Source organism: Oncorhynchus kisutch, linkage group LG11, assembly GCF_002021735.2.
Source record: "Oncorhynchus kisutch isolate 150728-3 linkage group LG11, Okis_V2, whole genome shotgun sequence".
Lineage (NCBI taxonomy): Eukaryota > Metazoa > Chordata > Actinopteri > Salmoniformes > Salmonidae > Oncorhynchus > Oncorhynchus kisutch.
In genome coordinates, this window is record NC_034184.2 from 29,761,020 (window position 1) to 29,780,691 (window position 19,672).

At 43.0% G+C, this 19,672-nt stretch overlaps 1 protein-coding gene across 11 annotated transcripts in view; it reads right to left on the reverse strand.

The window, feature by feature from the left end:
• LOC109899774 (girdin) overlaps positions 1–19,672 on the reverse strand; it is a 90,203-nt gene that overhangs the window by 61,280 nt on the left and 9,251 nt on the right. The gene's annotated exons all lie outside the window — the stretch shown is intronic.

Here is a 19,672-nt window from a genome sequence, read left to right on the forward strand (position 1 = left end):
TGGGTCTTCCTGGGGCATACAATCTATAGACGGGTTAGCTAACAATGTCACGTGCACAACGATGTGACTGGAAGCCGTAATTTGTTACGGTTTGTACTTAGGACCATTTTCTCAGCTAAGTCGGCAGAACATAATAGCAGCTCAATTCATAGGCCTTCGCTACAAATTAAACAAGTAACATCTGGTTAGTAGGCTATATAAATCAGTTCAATGTCAATAATATATCCTAATATTTTCTATCTGATTACACTGCTAAAAATCAAGTCGTTTTTTTATATTTTTTTCTTGGTGCGTTGATTGAGGAAAAACAGCTTGCAATCCAGAGAAAATGTCGCTCTGAAAAAGTCTCAAAAAAGGTGGATAATGAAAATATAAGTTTCAGGGAAGAATAGACAGCGAAATAGGCATTCTTACCATATTTCTGCTATGTCAATCCCAAGTGTCTTGTTTCCAATGAAACTGTTGCGGTTTGCAAATAATTCAATAATATTAGACATCAGTATGAATCTAAACATGACACTTTCAAAAGTTACTCATCTACCATGACAGAGGCTGCTCACCTGATGCAGAAAAATATAAGCTTCAACTCTGGGCTATTCATCCGTAGCTTAACCCAAGAGAAGGGCTTCCTTCAAAGCTTCCTGGTTTTAAACATCTTGTCAGAAAGTGAAAAGCTCAATTAATTAGGGACAGAATAGGTCCATGTTGTGTCTCCTCAAAATTCAAGGCAGCATCAGCATTTCAGATACAAATAACATATCCCCATAAGCATCAGCGTCACATCTTTTGTAGGGGTGGGCGGTATAGCGGGATGAATGCGAATACCGGTATGACGTTTTGCCATGTCATGATGAATTAATAAAATAAGCCGTTGTTTCATTCAAGATTTCAGGCGTGTGTTACGGCCTCAAATTGTTTCTCTTTTACTAAAAACATAGCCTTTTTTAGCAAAGAAAAAAAAACTAGAAGCATGGATGTTACACGCAATCTGCCTACCAATCAAAGTATACAAACAAGCATGCGTAACTGCAGAGTACGCAAACATTTAGTGAAGTAAACTCCTTTCATTAGCAAAAGTGTAAAACGTGTAGGCAAGCATTGAGGATGACCGAAGACAAGGAAAATAACAGTTGAGGTTGATTTGCAGGACGAAGAATTGGTTAGAAAATTCAAAAAGAAAAGGGGGGCCTCTGTGGTTTGGAACTGGTTTCGCTTAAGATAACCAGTTGTGTCAATGCATTATGCTAGCCAGAGGTGGAAACACTAGCAATATATTTCACTACCTGAAAACACTGAATGTGTGCGCGAATTAGAGGTCGACCGATTAAATCGGCATGGCCAAATAATTAGGGCCGATTTCAAGTTCATAACAAGAGGTAATCTGCATTTTTGGACGCCAATTATATTGCAATCCGTGAGGAGACTGCGTGGCAGGCTGACCACCTTTTACGAAAGTGCAGCAAGGAGCCAATGTAAGTTGCTAGCTAGCATTAAACGTATCTTATTAAAAAAAACTTCACATAATTACTAGTTAACTAGCTTGTCCTGCGTTGCATATAACCAATGCGGTGCCTTAATATATCGAATCACAGCTTACTTCACCAAACGGGTGATGATTTAGCAAAAGCCCATCCGCGAAAAAAAGCCAAATCGTTTCACCAATGAACCTAACCATCAATGCCTTTCTTAAAATCAATACAGAAGTATATTTTTTTAACCTGCATATGTAGTTAAGAAATTCATGTTAGCAGGCAATATTAACTAGGGAAATTGTGTCACTTCTCTTGCGTTCCAGTGCAAGCAGAGTCAGGGTATATGCAGCAGTTTGGGCCGCCTGGGACGTTGGGAACTAATATGCCAAAATTTTACATAATTATGACATAACTTCAATCAAATTTATTTATATAGCCCTTCGTACATCAGCTGATATCTCAAAGTGCTGTACAGAAACCCAGCCTAAAACCCCAAACAGCAAGCAATGCAGGTGTAGAAGCACGGTGGCTAGGAAAAACTCCCTAGAAAAATGCCAAAACCTGGGAAGAAACCGAGAGGAACCAGGCTATCCAGGCCAGTCCACTTCTGGCGGTGACAGGTGGAGATTATAACAGAACATGGCCAAGATGTTCATAAATGACCAGCATGGTCAAATAATAATAATCACAGTAGTTGCCGAGCGTGCCACAGAGGTCAGCACCTCGGGAGTAAATGTCAGTTGGCTTTTCATAGCCGATCATTGAGAGTATCTCTATCACTCGGCTGAAGTTTGTGCAATGTAACAGAAATATTTAGACTTAAGGTTGCCACCCGGTCGATAAAATACGTAACAGTTCCGTATTTCCCTGAAAGAAAAAAAAAGTTTTGTTTTTGAAATGATAGTTTCCGGATTTGACCATATTAAATTACCAAAGGCTCGTATGTGTTTATTATATTATAATTAAGTATGACTTGATATAACAGTCTGATTGAGCGGTGGTAGGCAGCAGCAGGCTCGTAAGCATTCATTGAAACTTTACTGCGTTTGCCAGCAGCTCTTAGCAATGCTTGAAGCACAGCGTTATTTATGACTTCAAGCCCATCAACTCCTGAGATTAGTCTGGCAATACTAAAGTGCCTATTAGAACATCCAATAGTCAAAGGTATATGAAATACAAAATGGTATAAAGAGAAATAGTCGACCCGTCATAATTCCGATAATAAATCAAATCAAATTTTATTTGTCACATACACATGGTTAGCAGATGTTAATGCGACTGTAGCGAAATGCTTGTGCTTCTAGTTCCGACAATGCAGTAATAACCAACAAGTAATCTAGCTAACAATTCCAAAACTACTACCTTATAGGCACAGTGTAAGGGGATAAAGAATATGTACATAAAGATATGAATGAGTGATGGTACAGAGCGGCATAGGCAAGATACAGTAGATGGTATTGAGTGCAGTATATACATATGAGATGAGTATGTAAACAAAGTGGCATAGTTAGTGGCTAGTGATACATGTATTACATAAAGATGCAGGAGATGATAGAGTACAGTATATACGTATACATATGAGATGAATAATGTAGGGTATGTAAACATTATATTAGGTAGCATTGTTTAAAGTGGTTAGTGATATATTTTACATCATTTCCCATCAATTCCAATTTTTAAAGTGGCTGGAGTTGAGTCAGTGTGTTGTCAGCAGCCACTCAATGTTAGTGGTGGCTGTTTAACAGTCTGATGGCCTTGAGATAGAAGCTGTTTTTCAGTCTCTCGGTCACAGCTTTGATGCACCTGTACTGACCTTGTCATCTGGATTATAGCAGGGTGAACAGGCAGTGGCTCGGGTGGTTGTTGTCCTTGATGATCTTTATGGCCTTCCTGTGACATCGGGTGGTGTAGGTGTCCTGGAGGGCAGGTAGTTTGCCCCCGGTGATGCGTTGTGCAGACCTCACTACCCTCTGGAGAGCCTTACGGTTGTGGGCGGAGCAGTTGCCGTACCAAGCGGTGATACAGCCCGACAGGATGCTCTCGATTGTGCATCTGTAGAAGTTTGTGAGTGCTTTTGGTGACAAGCCGAATTTCTTCAGCCTGCTGAGGTTGAAGAGGCGCTGCTGCGCCTTCTTCACGATGCTGTCTGTGTGGGTGGACCAATTCAGTTTGTCTGTGATGTGTACGCCGAGGAACTTAAAACTTACTACCCTCTCCACTACTGTTCCATCGATGTGGATAGGGGGGGGGGGGGGGGGGGGGTGTTTCCTGAAGTCCACAATCATCTCCTTAGTTTTGTTGACGTTGAGTGTGAGGTTATTTTCCTGACACCACACTCCGAGGGCCCTCACCTCCTCCCTGTAGGCCATCTCGTCGTTGTTGGTAATCAAGCCTACCACGGTTGTGTCGTCCGCAAACTTGATGATTGAGTTGGAGGCGTGTGTGGCCACGCAGTCGTGGGTGAACAGGGAGTACAGGAGAGGGCTCAGAACGCACCCTTGTGGGGCCCCAGTGTTGAGGATCAGCGGGGTGGAGATGTTGTTGCCTACCCTCACCACCTGGGGGCGGCCCGTCAGGAAGTCCAGTACCGAGTTGCACAGGGTGGGGTCGAGACCCAGGGTCTCGAGCTTGATGACGAGCTTGGAGGGCACTATGGTGTTGAATGCCGAGCTGTAGTCGATGAACAGCATTCTCACATAGGTATTCCTCTTGTCCAGATGGGTTAGGGCAGTGTGCAGTGTGGTTGAGATTGCATCGTCTGTGGACCTATTTGGGCGGTAAGCAAATTGGAGTGGGTCTAGGGTGTCAGGTAGGGTGGAGGTGATATGGTCCTTGACTAGTCTCTCAAAGCACTTCATGATGATGAAGTGAGTGCTACGGGGCAGTAGTCGTTTAGCTCAGTTACCTTAGCTTTCTTGGGAACAGGAACAATGGTGGCCCTCTTGAAGCATGTGGGAACAGCAGACTGGGATAGGGATTGATTGAATATGTCCGTAAACACACCAGCCAGCTGGTCTGCGCATGCTCTGAGGGCGCGGCTGGGGATGCCGTCTGGGCCTGCAGCCTTGCGAGGGTTGACACGTTTAAATGTTTTCCTCGCGTCGGCTGCAGTGAAGGAGAGTCCGCATGTTTTAGTTGCGGGCCGTGTCAGTGGCACTGTATTGTCCTCAAAGTGGGCAAAAAAGTTATTTAGTCTGCCTGGGAGCAAGACATCCTGGTCCGTGACTGGGCTGGTTTTCTTTTTGTAATCCGTGATTGACTGTAGACCCTGCCACATACCTCGTGTCTGAAGCCGTTGAATTGAAATTCTACTTTGTCTCTATACTGACGCTTAGCTTGTTTGATTGCCTTGCGGAGGGAATAGTTACACTGTTTGTATTCGGTCATATTTCCAGTCACCTTGCCCTGATTAAAAGCAGTGGTTCGGGCTTTCAGTTTCACGCGAATGCTGCCATCAATCCACAGTTTCTGGTTTGGGAATGTTTTAATCGTTGCTATGGGAACGACATCTTCAACGCACGTTCTAATGAACTCGCTCACCGAATCAGCGTATTCGTCAATGTTGTTGTCTGACGCAATACGAAACATATCCCAGTCCACGTGATGGAAGCAGTCTTGGAGTGTGGAATCAGATTGGTCGGACCAGCGTTGAACAGACCTCAGCGCGGGAGCTTCTTGTTTTAGTTTCTGTCTGTAGGCAGGGATCAACAAAATGGAGTCGTGGTCGGCTTTTCCGAAAGGAGAAGTAACTACATCCTAAAACGACATCCTAAAACGTCTTAACTGGGAATATTGATGAACTGGGAATATTGAAATCACCAGCTTTCATATGTTCTGAGCAAGGAACTTAAATGTTAGCTTTTTTTACTTTCTTCTCCAACACTGTTTTTGCATTATTTAAATCAAATTGAACATGTTTCGTTATTTATTTGGCTAAATTGATTTTATTGATGTATTATATTAAGTTAAAATAAGTGTTCATTCAGTATTGTTGTAATTGTCATTACAAATATATATACACAAAAAAAATATATACGGCATCAGCTTTTTTTGAGTCCTCCAATAAATCGGTATCAGCATTGAAAAATCATTTTTTTTTTTTTAAATCGGTCAACCTCTAGCGTGAATATGAAGAATCTAGAAGAATGCTTGCAACAAACACCCGGAGCAAGTCTCAAGACATCTTCAAGTCAGACCTGCACTCAGCTATAACTCAAGGCATCATTCATTAGTGGTACTCCCTATGACAAGAAGAGCAAGAAGAAGTGGAATGAGATAACAAATGCAGTTATGTATCACTTAGCGAAAGCCATGGAACCAATTCAACTGTGGAGAAACACCGTTTCAGAAAGTTGATTTAAACGCATGACCCAAGATACGAGATCCCGAGCATCACAAAACATGTCTGCCAGAACTCTACACAGAATGGCAACGCTGTCCTGACAACGAAATCCCTAACGCTGCATTCTTCTTTACCACTGCCAACTTATGATCAAGCCGGACCACAGAGCCATACATTAGCCTCACAATTCATTACATTGACGACAACTGGAAGCTGCAAAGCCAATTCCTTCAAACCTCTTATTTCCCAGATGTTCACACCGGAGAAAGAATTGCAGCTGGGCTGAGGGAGGCACTTTCTTCCTAGGGCCTGAAAGAGTCATGTCAAGTATGTAGGACTACAGACAGCGGATCGAACATGGTCAAAGCATTGGAGCTAAACAAATGGACAAGACTAGGGTATTCCGGACACAGGCTATGCATTGCTATTGGTAAGTTTCAAAATGTCCAAAACAGAGCTAGGTAGAACAATTACATAACTTAAAAAGAAAACAAATGCAGAACTATAGTTAAGTTCCCTATTTAAAGTTATAGCTGACTACACGGTCTGATCTTTCTTATATGTTACACTGAATATATACAGGTACGCAAATCTATAATATTTGTAATTTGTTCACCCAACATTGTTAACCCAACATTACATGGATTAACTTGCTTAATTATAATCGATACAATTGCCTATGGTTTCAATATATGCATCTATCCTCTTTCTTTCAGTAATAATTTATTGAGAAGGCTATCCTGTTTTCTAATGCAACATAGCTCTCTTAATCACAACAGTTGTAAATCTATAAATGGATTACATTTGTAATCATGTCCGGTGTCCATGCTTTAATTATAGCAGATGCAATGTTATTTCTATTGAATAATTGTGATTCATATGCATCTTTTTCACCTTTTTATTTTTTCAGAGAGGAGTGTCCAAAATGAACCTCTGGTTTCCTGGGCCACTAGAGTGTGCAAGAAAGTGGTCAGCACATTTTCCTAAAGTTAAAAGAAGCAGAAGGCCCAGACAAGTGCACAGGGTAAACAGAGCCTGACCCTCCACAAACTCATCACAGAATCCCCGACAAAGTGGGGATCTCAACTGCAGATGATAGGACGAGTCCTGGTGCAGGAAAAGGCCATCACACAAGTTCTGGCAGCAGGTTAAAAAAAACAGCACCTTGCACCCTCCGGGCAAGACATTGATGCCTTTGAATCCATCACTGCAGCCCCTCCAGGATTTCACAGATGCCCTGTCAGGAGAGACATACACGAGTGTGTACCATCTGAAGCCGATCCTCAATTTGTTCAAGATGGAGGTTCTGAAATCAAATGGAGAGCAAAGCCAAACTGACCCAAGAGATTATAAATGTCCTCAATTACCTGAATGACAAATGCACCAACCCTGAAACAGAGGAGCTGCTCACCATAGCTACCTTTCTGCACCCAAGGTTCAAGACCACCTACATGACCACTGAGAAGCTGTTGGAGGTGAAGGTGAGAGCTGCCCGAGACAGAAGCCCTCCTGGTAGGGAACACAGCCGTGGGAGACTTCTCTCTTGAAGAGGACCAGAGTGAGAAAGAAGCTGCCACTGCTCCACAATCAGCAAAGAAGTCCAAGATGAGCCTTGGGAGCATCTTTAAAAGAAAACCAGTAGTGCACCTACCTTAAGAACCCAGAGATCAGCCACCGAGCAAGAGCTGGACAGCTACACTCTTGATGGCAGCAGACAGTGAGGTTGATCCTTTGAAGTGGTGGCAAGTTCACGCATCCAACTTCCCACAAGTGAGTTGTCTGACAAAGAAATAGTTATGCATCCCTGCCACAAGCCCTCAGTGAGCATTTAGCAATGGGGGCAATGTGGTCACAAGCCAGAGGGCAACTTTGAAGCCTGAAACTGTCAATAGGCTGGTGTTCCTGGCACAGAACTTGTGAAGAGGGAGGCAGTGAATTGTTACATGGTGAACTGAGAAACATACAGTATGTCTGGTTAATTCCCCCTTTCTGCTTCTATACGGTTAAAAGCAACTTTGAAGGGCTTAAAAAAATGTTACTTTTTTAGATAGATTGGAATAAATGGGCTCAAACAACCTTTTGGTGTTAGTTCAGTCAAATAAAAAAAAATGAAATTACTTTCAGCACCATTTGCTGTCCACCTCTGATTATGCCTCAGCCGCTCCATAGCTGATGTCTGCCCGCTTGCAATTCTTGTTGACCGCACTCTTTTTGTTCCTGCACTCTCTCCTCATTCATAAGTTAATGATTTAAAAAGTGTCCGTCTCATGACATTGCAATACATTTGGGCTCCATTCTAAGGCTACAGAAAAAAAACATAGGCTACTACTCTTTCTACTGCAGGCTACATAGGTCTAATTTATGTTAAATTAATTTGATGGAGACCCGCAACGCTGCTTTTCTCCATCAGCACCCTGGAGAGGAACGCTGGGCATGGAAAATATAAATATTTTGCAGCACTGCCTTTGGCAAAGTGGGTATTGCTTATCATGGGGCGGCATCAGCACTCACCTAAATAGCCTTCATGTCACTGAGTGAGAGAAGATATTGTTTATGGAAAGAATAATGTGAGGTGTTGGAGGTGCGTCTTGGTCAGTTGAGCTCGAAAAATGCCGCCCTTGTCAAACCGCCGCTCCAGGCAGCTGCTTAATCCTGGAGTTATATTTAGAATCCCTATTAATTCAAAAGCATCTCTAGTCAAAGATTTGTCATTTAACTTTTAAAATGTATAACCTTAATTGGGGCTCCCGAGTGGCAAATCTTAGTGCTACAGGCGTCACTACAGACACCCTGGTTCGAATCCAGGCTGTCACAACCGGCCATGATTGGGAGTCCTATAGGGAGGTGCAAAATTGGCCCAGCATCGTCCGGGTTTCGCCGGTATAAGCAGTCATCGTAAATAAGAATTTATTCTTAACCCGATTTGCCTAGTTAAATAAAAAAGGATACATTTTAAATAAAAAAAATACAGTTGAAGTCAGAAGTTTACATACACCTTAGCCAAATACATTTAAAAACTTAGTTTCACAGTTCCTGACATTTAATCCTAGTAAAAATTCCCAATCTTAGTTCAGTTAGGATCACCACTTTATTTTAAAGAATGTGAAATGTCAGAATAATAGTAGAGATAATGATTTATTTCAGCTTTTATTTATTTCATCACATTCCCATTGGGTGAGAAGTTTACATACACTCAATTAGTATTTGGTAGCATTGCCTTTATATTGATTAACTTGGGTCAAGCGTTTTGGGTAGCCTTCCACAAGCTTCCCACAATAAGTTGGGTGAATTTTGGCCCATTCCTCCTGACAGAGCTGGTGTAACTGAGTCAGGTTTGTAGGCCTCCTTGCTCGCACATGCTTTTTCAGTTCTGCCCACACATTTTCTATGGGATTGAGGTCAGGGCTTTGTGATGGCCACTCCAATACCTTCACTTTGTTGTCCTTAAGCCATTTTGCAACAACTTTGTAAGTATGCTTGGGGTCATTGTACACTTGGAAGACCCATTTTCGACCAAGATTTAAATACCCGACTTTAGCTTCAATAAATCCACATACCTTTCCTCCCTCATGATGCCATCTATTTTGTGAAGTGCACCAGTCCTTCCTGCAGCAAAGCCCCTCACAACATGATACAGCCACCCCCGTGATTCATGTTTGGGATGGTATTCTTCGGCTTGCAAGCCTCCATTTTCCTCCAAACATAACAATGGTCATTATGGCCAAACAGTTCTATTTTTGTTTCATCAGACAAGAGGACATTTCTCTAAAAAGTACGATCTTTGTCCCCATGTGCAGTTGCAAACAAGTCTGGCTTTTTTATGGTGGTTTTGGAACAGTGGCTTCTTCCATGCTGAGCGGCCATTCAGGTTGTCGATATAGGACTTGTTTTAGGACTTGTTTTACTGTGGATATAGATACATTTGTACCCATTTCCTCCAGCATCTCCACAAGGTCCTTTGCTGTTGTTCTGGGATTGATTTGCATTTCTCTCACCAAAGTACATTCATCTCTAGGAGACAGAAAGCACCTCCTTCCATTGCGGTTTGATGGCTGCGTGGTATGGTGTTTATACTTGCGAACTGTTGTTTGTACAGATGAATGTGGTACATTCAGGCATTTGGAAATTGCTCCCAAGGATGAACCAGACTTGTGATCTACAACAAACAACAAAAAATCCTGATTTCCCCATGATGTCAAGGAAAGAGGCACCGAGTTTGAAGGTAGGCCTTGAAATACATCCACAGGTACACCTCCAATTGACGTGATTTAGTGTCTCAGAAACTTCTAAAGTCATGACAATTATCTGGAATTTTCCAAGCTGTTTAAAAAGCAGTCAACTTCTGACCCACTGGAATTGTGATACAGTGAATTATAAGTTTAATAATCTGTCTGTAAACAATTGTTGGGAAAATTACTTGCGTCATGCACAATGTAGATGTCCTAACCGACTTGCCAAAACTATAGTTTGTTGATTAAAAAAATGAGTTTACTGTATATGCTGTGGCATAAACACAACCAGTCATGTTTTTATATGATTGTCAAAATCACTTCAAAGGGCTCCTTCACTAGACTACTCATGCACGTTGATCCACTCGCAACACATTTCCAGACACCAAACAGTGGTGAATGGAAAGAGACATCGGTTACAATTTTGGCGACAGAATTAATTGCTGTCCGCGTGTCTCAGTGTCTGCCACTCATCACTGCCTTGGCAATATGTCAGTGTTCTCGTCAAACCACATCGCATTTTGGAGCGTAAGCTATAGGCCTAACACCAGTTTAAGTCCATTCGCTCATCTTTCATGCCTCAACATTCAGTGATGGTAAATAGTGGTGTAATAGCCTGCAGTTCCTATGATAGGCTCATGTTTTACCGGTACGGCATACTAGAGGTCGACAGATTATGATTTTAACACCGATACCAATAATTGGAGGACCAAAAAAAGCCGATACCGATTAAATCGGACGATTTTTAAAATGTATTTGTAATAAATGACAATTACAACAATACTGAATGAACACTTATTTTAACTTAATATAATATATCAAAATCAATTTAGCCTCAAATAATGAAACATGTTCAATTTGGTTTAAATAATGCAAAAAAAGTGTTGGAGAAGAAAGTAAAAGTGCAATATGTGCCATGTAAGAAAGCTAACGTTTAAGTTCCTTGCTCAGAACATGAGAACAATGTTATGTCATAGTTACATAAAATTCTGGCAAAATAAGCCAGGCGGCCCAAACTGTTGCATATACCCCGACTCTGCATGCAATGAACGCAAGAGAAGTGACAATTTCACCTGGTTAATATGGCCTGCTAACCTGGATTTAATTTAGCTAAATATGCAGTTTTAAAAATATATACCTCTGTGTATTTATTTTAAGAAAGGCATTGATGTTTATGGTTAGGTACATGTTGGAGCAACGACAGTCCTTTTTTGCGAATGCGCACCGCATCGATTATATGCAAAGCAGGACACGCTAGATAAACTAGTAATATCATCTACCATGTGTAGTTAACTAGTGATTATGATTGATTGTTTTTTATAAGATAAGTTGCTAGCTAGCATTAAACTTAACTTTGCTTCTTTCTGCATTCGCGTAACAGGCAGACTCCTCGTGGAGTGCAATGTAAGGAGGCCTGTGTCTTGTACGCTACGGTCACAAGACGCAGGCCTCCTAATTGTCCCTAGAATTTCTAAGCAAACAGCTGGAGGCAGGGCTTTCTCCTATAGAGCTCCATTTTTATGGAACGGTCTGCCTATCCATGTCAGAGACGCAAACTCGGTCTCAACCTTTAAGTCTTTACTGAAGACTCATCTCTTCAGTGGGTCATTTGATTGAGTGTAGTCTGGCCCAGGAGTGGGAAGGTGAACGGAAAGGCTCTGGAGCAACGAACCGCCCTTGCTGTCTCTGCCTGGCCGGTTCCCCTCTTTCCAATGGGATTCTCTGCCTCTAACCCTATTACAGGGGCTGAGTCACTGGCTTACTGGGGCTCTCTCATGCCGTCCCTGGAAGGGGTGCGTCACCTGAGTGGGTTGATTCACTGATGTGGTCATCCTGTCTGGGTTGGCGCCCCCCCTTGGGTTGTTCCATGGCGGAGATCTTTGTGGGCTATACTCAGCCTGGTCTCAGGATGGTAAGTTGGTGGTTGAAGATATCCCTCTAGTGGTGTGGGGGCTGTGTTTTGGCAAAGTGTGTGGGGTTATATCCTTCCTGTTTGGCCCTGTCCGGGGGTGTCCTCGGATGGGGCAACAGTGTCTCCTGACCCCTCCTGTCTCAGCCTCCAGTACTTATGCTGCAGTAGTTTATGTGTCGAGGGGCTAGGGTCAGTTTGTTATATCTGGAGTACTTCTCCTGTCCTAGTCGGTGTCCTGTGTGAATCTAAGTGTGCGTTCTCTAATTCCCTCCTTCCCTCTTTCTTTCTCTCTCTCGGAGGACCTGAGCCCTAGGACCATGCCCCAGGACTACCTGACATGATGACTCCTTGCTGTCCCCAGTCCACCTGGCCGTGCTGCTGCTCTAGTTTCAACTGTTCTGCCTTATTATTATTCGAACATGCTGGTCATTTATGAACATTTGAACATCTTGGCCATGTTTTGTTATAATCTCCACCCGTCACAGCCAGAAGAGGACTGGCCACCCCTCATAGCCTTGTTCCTCTCTAGGTTTCTTCCTAGGTTTTGGCCTTTCTAGGGAGTTTTTCCTAGCCACCGTGCTTCTACACCTGCATTGCTTGCTGTTTGGGGTTTTAGGCTGGGTTTCTGTACAGCACTTTGAGATATCAGCTGATGTACGAAGGGCTATATAAATAAATTAGATTTGATTTGATTTGAATGTAAGGCAGGTGGTTAGAGCGTTGGACTAGTAACAGTAAGGTTGCAAGATTGAATCCCTGAGCTGACAAGGTAAAAATCTGTCGTTCTGCCCTTGAACAAGGCAGTTATCCCACCGTTCCTAGGCCGTCATTGAAAATAAGAATGTGTTCTTAACTGACTTGCCTAGTTAAATAAAAGGTGTAAAAAATATATTCTTTTTTTAATTGGGGGGCCAAATCGGTGTCCAAAAATACAGATTTCCGATTGTTATGAAAACTTGAAAAATCGGCCATTCCGATTAAATCGGTCGACCTCTACGGCATACCCGACTATTTATTTTACCGAACCACCTTGCTTTAACCCCTGATTTTCAATAAACATTTGGAAACTACATACAGTTTACATGTCAACAATCTAAGCCAACCCAGTCTGTTTTGCCCCAGTTGCCCACGTGTCGGTTTTGTTGCTAAACAAACCCGTCTATAATTTCACATTGTTTTTTTATTCTTTATTTTTACAGTGGCATCCACAATTTAGCAGCTGCGATGCATATAGGGGAAACACTGAGCATGTGGTGGCAGGAATACATACTCCTCTTTGAAAATGGAAAAGCCTCCATCATCCAGTGGCACTCAGTACATGCTTGTCTTGTGATTTGTTTTACTTCTCGCATCTGCAACTTAATATTCATGGTGAGAAAATAGTCCATCTGTAAAGCAGTTTAGGCAGATGTGCCAGTTACAGTAAGCTGTGATTAGCTTACACTTCCTCGTCACACTGTGTACTCCTGAATTATAGATCAGCTCAGAGTTCATTGCTCTTCAAGACTGGGTCACGTTACAATCAGATAAGGTATTACTGAAGTGCTACACCTTCAGTTCTGTAGTACTATGTATTGCTGAGATGAAACCGTGTTCTCACAGTGCATCAAAACAGAATTTTTTTTGCAATAACAAGGTGTTTAAAAAACATGCAGTTGCTCAAAAATAACCACAACCCTCATTATGCCAGTATGTGGATCATGTTGGCACTGTATGCCAACTAGACAGTGTTCTTTATCCCGATAGACTGGAGTATACTTATGAGACAGTGTGCTCTGCTGACAAACCATGCTTGCTGATATACTAGCCTCTCCCTAATACAGTATTCTGCTGCCGTATGCAGATTTCCCTCTTCCCTTCTCTTCCTCACAGGAAGGGAGGGAAGGAGAAAGGTGAGGTTTGCTCTGAGACGGCTGTGTTTCTGTCTCACAGGACCCCAGTCTGTTTAAGCAGCTCACTACCCCCAACTCCCCAGGTTCCACTACCAGCACCTCTCAAACGGGGGCAAGTGTGCAGTAGCGTGAGAGTTGGGGAAGGGGTGGATGGTGGCTTGCTTGCTTGCTTATCAACTCAATGCTTGAATCACAACTGTTCTGCACACAGTGGGTTGCCTTAGCAACATCGATGAGGTTTATTCTCCCCAGCCTGGTGAATGTTCCCTGGGCGTCTCGCTCGCACACACGTGCACATGCACACACTTCTGGAAAAGGTAGCGCAGACTTAACTCCTCTACGGTGAACGTGATGTGATTATGAATATGTAGACAGGCTTAAGCTGGTCAGATAGAAGGAAAAGAGGACATGCAGAGAGGAGAGGGAAAAGCAGGAGAGAGGTAAGAGCGGGAGCAGCTCCATGGAAACGAGCTGCACCACAGCAGGCTTCCTCTCTCACACTGTAACACACCAGTCTCTCACCACATGTGACAGACAAGGAAAGCACTCCTATTGTTGAGGATTTCAAGAAAAGCTGGAGAACAATAAACCTTCAGACAGGATTGTAGGTCCAATTCAGAGCTGAGATAAGCGTGCACAAGTGGGACTTTCACATAAATGAATCTCTAATTGAATGAGTTCGGCGCAAAGATTTCAGAATACCTCCCTGTGTGAATAGTGGCATAAAACATTGTCTCTAATGTGCTTGGTTATATCAGATGTGCTGTAATGTAGGTCAGAATCAAATCCTCTGGCCGTAAATGACTGTACTCATACCAAATTCATAGCTTTAGTGCTGATTTGGATACATGACAAACATCTCATCAACGCATCCATGTAATAATACCAGCGGTCACAGTCAGTAGTACCACCAACTGATCAAACTACCCCACGAGTCAGACTGTCAATGACCCTTGTTAGCGAGGCCAAACGAGAAACCGAAGGACCCAGTCAGATGGACAGACCTCATACATGTGAAGGAGGAGAGTACATAGCTATTAGTCCTGTCCTCCCTTTGTTTCCGGAGCTATCAGTTAGAGTGGTTTTAATATAGCCCCCTGAGGATGCTGCTGTTGCTCATGACCAAGATAGAGGCACCTCCACGAGGACAGCCTTGGCCCACACTGCCACCACTCAGAGACTAGCATCTGGTGGCAGGTACCAACACTGCCCTGTCTCTCCTACAGATCAGGCTCTTTTCTTTCTACTTTAATCTAAATTCATCTTGAAATGTGCTGTTCTTTTACACATGCTCATTAAGACAACTACAGTGTAATTCGACTATGGAGAAGTGCACCTGCTGGAGTGTCTGTACTGTAATGTCATGACAATATTTACTATAGATAGAAGAGTGGTGTAACTCAAGGTGCGAGAGTACCGAACTCAGGTCATCCTTGGCGAAATAAATGGGCGTATTTCTGTACTAAAGCAGGTCCTGGTGACAGATCTTTTACTCTGTCACAGGGATGTCCTCAGGCAGACATCCCCCTTTATTTGATCTATGGAGGAGGCCACAGAGGGGTGATTGCACCAATTATCAACCTTGGTCGAGGCTTAATAGAACACTCGCCAAGCTCTTCTGCGGAATAAGCTTTAATGAATTAAAAACCTCTCATTATGCTATATTAAGACAGGGGCAGTACTCATCCAATTATAATTTCTCTGAACACGGCGAGGTCACTGACACAATCTCTTTTTGTATAGATAGTCATGAGGCTATTCTCTATTATAACTTTGCTCCAGTGTGGCTTTAGGGGCATTGGCTACACAGCAATGCAGAATCTAGATAAAGGCTTGATTTGATCCGATCCACGTTAGTTCTGCGCTCATTTCTGATGGAGCCGACATGACGGCCTTTACCGTGAATGTGATCTCTGCGAAAGTCGGGGGAAAGGCCATTAAAAGCTGCAATGTCAGCTGTCCAGCGTGCTGCGCTATGAATTGAATTCCGGCCTCAATCTATATTGCATCTGCCAAATAAAAAAATAAACCAACAAATGACAACCCTGCAAAAACTGCTGGCGATGATGTGCGTGTACCAGCTATCGGCACAGCTCTGACATCAACAGGCCATTTAGGCTTAGCATGTGAGATTGCATGAGTAGATGCATTTAGCCCCGAGCTACAAGTAGCCTACATGCCCTAATAAACTGATCTGCTCATGTTTCAAATGCAAAGGCCATGAAAGAAATCCCTTAGGGATCAGGCATACGCAGTTCCCAAATTAAATAAATGTTGTGAATTGCCGATGATTCAAAGAAAGCAAAAGAACCTCTGGCTTGAACCTTTCCCATAATAACACACACTTAAATCTTTCCATGATGAAGTCCAAGACAAAAACAACATCCATCCTAGGCTCTGCTCTCGCCATCTCAGCCCTCTGGCCCACTAACAGACAGTCTTTGTGTAGGTCAGCAAGCCTCAGCTGCAAGGGGAACTCAGTCCCCTGGAGCCTCCAAAACAAGGTCCACTACTCCGGGGATCAGCACAGAGACATACAGCATTAAAGTGTCATATGTGGAGGATTATTTAGCATTTGGATGATAGCAGAGAGGATGTGAGCTGTGAGTGTGCCAACTCATCTTTAAATGGCTTCTAAAATGGGCATGGGGTGAGGTCAAAAGATACATTAGGCTCAGTGCCCTGAGGACCAGGCCCTGTGTGTGAATGGAGCGCTGTTCCCTTTAATGCAGTGAAAACAAAATGAGCTACTGCCTTAACACACCCCAAAGCAAAGCAGTGCTAAAGGGCGATGTTACACAGCAGGTCCATTCTTCAATTCACATCGGTACTGAAAAGTGTAGGGCTATAAGTCATCTTTTTAATTGTTTTACTTGACGTGATGCTACGCACATGGAATTTGTTTGGCTAGTGAGAGCTCCAGAAAAATATGCATGCATGCCAAACAGAGACCACCAAATAAATAGGCCTAACAATCATTTGGATTGAGTAACCAAGAAGAGAAACCTTCATATGACCAATCAACAATACTGGCACACCCAAATATCATTACTAGGAATGCAATTAAAATGTTTGGAAAAATGTAAAATGACCATTTCCAGTGTGAAATAGAGTTAATAAGTTAGATCTCAAAACCACCTTCTGGACTCTGGATCACCAGGTAGTACTCAGTGAACTGTTGAGTATTTGGAAAGCAATCCTCACAGTTGAATTCAGTGGACTACGAAGTACCTGGGAGCGATGCATCCACCAATGATTACCTCAGGCCCTGATCCTTATGACCAAAGCCTAGCTAAGGATGGTATTATGTACAGTTGAGTAATGAGGATCCTGAAAGAACATGACAAAGAATCAATAGCCTACTTCGTAAATAAAAGGTGATGCCATTTTTTTCATGAAAATCTTTTGCACTCCTAGTGTAATGGAGGTCTCTAGTCTGACACCGGAGCTCTGAAGAGGAGAGTTAGCTTAAGTATTACATTTGTTCAGTTGCAGGAGACTTTGAGCGGAGTCAGCACGATCAAGTAGCTTAATAATATTCCTCCTCCCGAGATTCAAGAGTGAAGCTACAGTGCAGAATCGACAGACAAAAGGATGGTAGAGCTGCCAACATAACCACCCTATATGCCAAATGAGCCCTGCAGTGTCTACGTGCCCACTTTAGTATGATGTTAACTCCATTAGTTGAAAACCTAGAGATTTGATTACATTTCCATCTAGAACACGTAAGATTAAAAGGGGATGAATTAAAAGGCAGGAACAACTGGGACCACAGCAAAGAAAAGCAAAGACATTGTTCAATGTCAAAGTGCCTCTCACTAGACTTTCATCAGCCCCAGTGGTGAATGGCTGGGGCCCGCTGGCCTGTTTTCCACTAGCCTAGTTTAGGATCAGCCAGACAGGCCAGTCGTAGAGGTCTATAACCAGCAGCACTGAAGCACCAGGGTGAACCTTAGCCAGGGCAGAGATAGCAACTTAAGGCTGGATAGTAGGCAATCCAGAGCCTAGGAATAAGGAGTAGTGTGCTAGAGGACGCTTCAATTCAAGACCTCAATAAAATCAAGGGGTCTGTTGGCCAGACCTTTAATCTGAAATCATTCCTACACATTAACCAATATCATAAGACTGGGCTGTTCTGGTTTCAGTGGAGCAATTACTTGTGTTCACTAATCAGCAAAAAAAAAAAAAATTTTTTTTTTTAAACACACAATTGCTGAAAGTCACAAAAGAAACGTAAAAAAAAGGCCAAGCAGTGTTTGCTGGCAGCTGGTCCACTGATCTCAGTCAAGTAGTTGTCATTTACACCAAAGGCCAGCCCTCCATCAAATCTCAATCCTTGATGAATGTGAATGAGGTAATCAAGTGGATTTCAAACAAGTCAAACGGACTACGCAGGCCTACACAAAACACCACAAGAATCACTGCTGTCCACATGAAAGGAAAATGGCATGGCGTTTCCAGTTAACAGAGTAGTTGATTGTGGGTGGTAAAGCCACAACGACAATTGAGAGACTTGCTACAAACAGTGGTGGCTTCACTGGATTGACAATATATAAAACATGAGGTTAGCACAAAGGCAGGAAAGGCTAGGAAAAGATTGATGACACCCACCGTAGAAGCATTCATTGTGCATCTAAGGCTAATGCTTTCAGCTTGACATGGCCACTTGGAAAGTTGATGTTCTTACTTAAACCCAAGCGGCTAATAAGGGTATTAAGACACTTGGCTTTGTGACAGATTATTTTGAAAGACATTTTGAGAGGGCCTAGCAGAGCTTTCAAGGCTTATGACATTAATGTCGATAAACAATGGCCCTGCGTAGTGAGATGTTCAAGGGATGTGTAATTGGATGTTCCAGGAAAGTCGCTTAGCCAAGCATGTAATAGCAGTGTCCAGAGTCCTGGTCATAATCCTACTCTAAAATATGGTATGTTGATGAGCATTGGGCTTATGGGGATGTGACTGCGTAGTTTCTGCTTTGAGACTTGCAGATGACGATAGGAAGATCGATGGCGGCCGACTGGAGGGAACATCTCTGCCCAGATTGAGGAGAGGATTTCCCACGGCTGTGTCAGACTGTTCTGCTGGGTAAATCCCCCATAGTCAGCTCCACATATTCCTGCCGTTGGTGTTGTGCATGCTGGATCAAGTGCATTTCCTGATTATCATTCTGAGTGCCAAGACACCCTGAGATGACCAATTATCTCTCCCAGCATCAGCACCTTCAGCAGAAACACCAACACATCACGGCTGAAATTCTTTATCGTCCTCCATGTTAATTATTAAGTGTGTTCTCTCTCTCTATCTCGGCTGTGAGGTTGGTAAAAAAGTTGGACAGAGGTGCTGACAGCCAGATAAACTTCCCTTATATTAAGGCCAGAGCCCCTCCATTCGCAGTCATTGTGTATACCAGATCTTGTCACCAGGAAGCCCTCTATCCATCAGATTAATGGGAAGTCTCATTACTTGAGCAGAATGGAAATATCAACCACTCTCTGAATTGACTCTCACATGCAAGAACCTGATATGATCTAATGCAATGAAAACATCAGCCAAGCAGCAAAACTGAGACACTACTGGCAGACAGCTTTTAAAGTTACTATAGTGGGTAAGTAACTCCTCATAGTGTGTCCATTTTAATACTGTTCTGAGCGCTCACATAACTGAAGTCAAAATACATCCCAGATCTTCATTAGTCAAAGCGTGAGACGGAGAACCACATTAGTGTGCTACGTTTCAGTTTCCAAAAATGTCTAACATGTCTGCATGCAGTTCCCTTCCATTTATAGAAGCCTTCGTGACATCTGGATGGAGGTCCCCTTGCC